This window comes from Pan troglodytes, chromosome 8 (assembly GCF_028858775.2).
Source record: "Pan troglodytes isolate AG18354 chromosome 8, NHGRI_mPanTro3-v2.0_pri, whole genome shotgun sequence".
NCBI classification, from domain to species: Eukaryota; Metazoa; Chordata; class Mammalia; order Primates; family Hominidae; genus Pan; species Pan troglodytes.
In genome coordinates, this window is record NC_072406.2 from 56,493,900 (window position 1) to 56,497,267 (window position 3,368).

The window sequence follows — 3,368 nt, forward strand, 5'->3', positions numbered from 1 at the left end:
CAGCCAGGGGACAATGGAGCTTCAGGAAGGTCTGAGGCAACCTCCTCCCTGGTTCTGTCAATAGAAACCCAAAGTTAAGGCAATTCCTAAACAGAGATGCACCTAGCAACTTGCTGTATGTGTTCATTCTTTATTGCTTTCAGCTTCAGGGGGTGTAACAAGTATAAATGTTTGGTTTCCTTATGAGGAAGAAGAGGAAGAAGGAGAAGGAGAAGAAAGGGAGAAGGAAGAAGAAGAAGGAGAAGGAGAAGAAGGGGAGGAGGAAGAAGAAGAAGAAAAGAGAAGAGAAGAAGAAGATGATGAAGAAGAAGAAGAAGGGGAAGAAGAAGAAGGAGAAGGAGAAGAGGAAGAAGAAGAAGAAGAAAGAAGAAGAAGAAGAAGACGACGACAGGTGAGGGGGAAGACCCAACTTTCTATCAAAGTTCTGTAAGAGATTTCTTCTTACAGACTGGAAGATTTCTTCTTTTTTCTAAGCTAGAGTGCAGTGGCACGATCTCGGCTCACAGCAACCTCTGACTTCCCGTTTCAAGAGATTTTTCTGCCTCAGCCTCCTGAGTAGCTGGGATTACAGGCGTGCACCACCACACCCAGCTAATTTTTTTGTTTTTAGTAGAGACGGGATTTCACCATGTTGTCCAGGATTGTCTTGATCTCCTGACGTCGCGATCTGCCCACCTCGACCTCCCAAAGTACTGGGATTACAGGTGTGAGCCACTGCGCCCAGCCAGAGATTCTTACATCTACCTCCAGTGGGAGATGAGGAAGATCATTATGGCTTAGACAATGCTGCACAGGTAGGTTGCTGGTATGTCCTGAATCCATGTGCATAAAGCACTTCCCATTTTTCTACTGCAATGCAGACTCTTCAGCTCAAGGCCTAAAGTATTTGATCCTAAGATCAAGACATTATGCCCCTTGAATATCAGTGCTCTTTGATTTCCTGCGTAACATTAACTCACAGCCCTCCTATATTCCTTCACTAACTTCAGGATTGAGCAAGGTCTTTTAAATTTTTTTGGTTCAAATTATTGACCTGGGAGCAGGGTGCTAGATCTATGGTCAGCATTCAACATTTTTTTTTTCAGTGGAGGTTTTTCTTTGGGCTATATTTGCCTTCCAGTATGTTTCTGCAATATGTAGTGGTAATTTTCCTTACCTTCCTCCAACTGCCTCTTATACTTATCTTTCGAAAATAATTTGCCTCCCTTAAATAGATTTTCTTAGAGGGTAGGTTGTCAGGCAATTAAAAAATATTAGATCCCAAGAAATCTATTCTGTTTGCATTGGATTTTTTTCAGATTCTGTGTGTTTGCAACAGTACTAAATCAAACTCTGATGTGGGGGAAAAAAGTATGTCAACCAAAAATTTTATATACAGCAAAATCATTCTTCAAAAACAGAGATGAAATTAAGACATTCTCAGCTAAATTTAAGAGATGAAGTTTGTCATTAGTAGACCTGCCCCCCCACAATGCTAAAGGGAGTCCTTCAGGATAAAATGAAAGGACACTAGGTAGTAGGTCAAATCCACACGAAGAAATACAAGCACCTCATAGGTAAATATAAAATATGGCATAATGTTTTTCCTTTTTTTCTCATTTCTGATTTAAGTCAATGCAATAAAGTAATAATTATAACACAGTGTTAATGGGTGTACAAAAAGATGTAATTTCTATGATGACAATTGCACAAAGAAAGAAATGAAGAGAATCGAGCTGTATAGAAGCAAAAGTTTTTATATACCATTAAAATTAAGTTGATATTAACTTGGACTAGATTGTTAGAATGAAGTATAATCCCCATAGCAATCACTAAGAAAAATAACTCAAAAACAATCTTAAGGAAACAAGGGAATTAAAATGGTACATTAGAAAATATCTATTTAACATAAAAGATGGAGAGACAAACTTTACATGTTTGTAGATGAAATAATGATGTAACAGAGCTTGATCCAGTTTTTTGATGTTTGATGGTTGACAGCTTTGAAGCCTCATCCTTCCTCCTTCTGTTTCTGCTTCACATCTGGGCAAACTGATAAGAAAGCCTGGGTTCTCCCTCCTTCAGCCAGGGGAGGTTTACCACATGTGGGAACCTACACTGAGACCCTATTCGCTAACAACCATAAATACCCCAAGCTTTTCTCTGCTCTCTCAAGCTATTTTTGGCACTGCTTGTGAGCCGCGGTGCTCTTTTCAGAAAGCCTCATTATGTGAGTCACGAACCGTTCCATTTTCTCTTGGGGTGAATATAGTATCATTAGTCTTGACATCTAAATCAAATTTTGGAAGGCATTCATCCTATGCAGGGTGACCATAAACAACTCAAGACAATTATAAATGGAGGGGGGTAAATTGACTTATAAAAAATAGATGCTTATACTTCACTTGAACTGATGAAATAATGACACCATTAGAGTGTGATATTTTGTATATATGGTATAATACTACAGCAGCCATATACACAAAAGCTACTCAACGAGCTGCACATTCAAAAACAGTATAAAGCAAAATAGAATTCTAAAAGTTCAAGTAACCCACAGCAAAGCAAGTAAAAGAAAACAGAGAAATAAAAAACAAAACAAAATATTCAAGTCCTTTTTGATCCTGAAGTCAATTAGGTGCCACTGTTGCTGCTCATATTGACTCTGGAACCGTAGCCAGACATGGGACTGGAGGATGAGCAAAAGATGCTGAGCAGGTCCTGAGATCCTAAGGAGGAGGAAGAGGAAGAGGAGGAATGAGTGAATCCCCTAACAACCGTGAGATAGCAATGCGAGCAGTTGGAGAAATGTGTAAAGGCCTGGAAGCAGCTAGAGCTCTGTGACAAGTGTGTTATCCTCTCGATCACATACAGAAGAGGATTGCAAGAGGAGCTCTTTGACTTCTTGCATGCAAGGGACCATTGCTTTGCCCACAAACTCCTTAACAACTTGAAATAAATGTGAGGACTTATTCACCCCAGCCTTCATCACCTGGGCATCAGGATATTTCTTTATGGTTTTGAATATGCCATTTGTTCCTTTTTTTTTCTTTTTTAAAATTATCATTATACTTTAAGTTTTAGGGTACATGTGCACAACATGCAGGTTTGTTACATATGTATACATGTGCCACGTTGGTGTGCTGCACCCATCAACTCATCATTTAGCATTAGGTGTTTCTCCCAGTGCTATCCCTCCCCCCTCCCCCCACCCCACAACAGTCCCTGGTGTGTGATGTTCCCCTTCCTGTATCCATGTGTTCTCATTGTTCAATTCCCACCTATGAGTGAGAACATGCAGTGTTTGGTTTTTTGTCCTTGCGATAGTTTGCTGAGAATGATGGTTTCCAGCTTCATCCATGTCCCTACAAAGGACATGAACTCATCAT

The 3,368-nt window shown here is 39.8% G+C and overlaps 1 pseudogene; it reads left to right on the top strand.

Moving 5' to 3' along the window:
* Positions 1-2,662: 2,662 nt before the first annotated feature.
* LOC100608897 (cytochrome b-c1 complex subunit 6, mitochondrial-like) lies at positions 2,663-2,938 on the top strand (annotated as a pseudogene).
* The last annotated feature ends 430 nt before the right edge of the window (positions 2,939-3,368 follow it).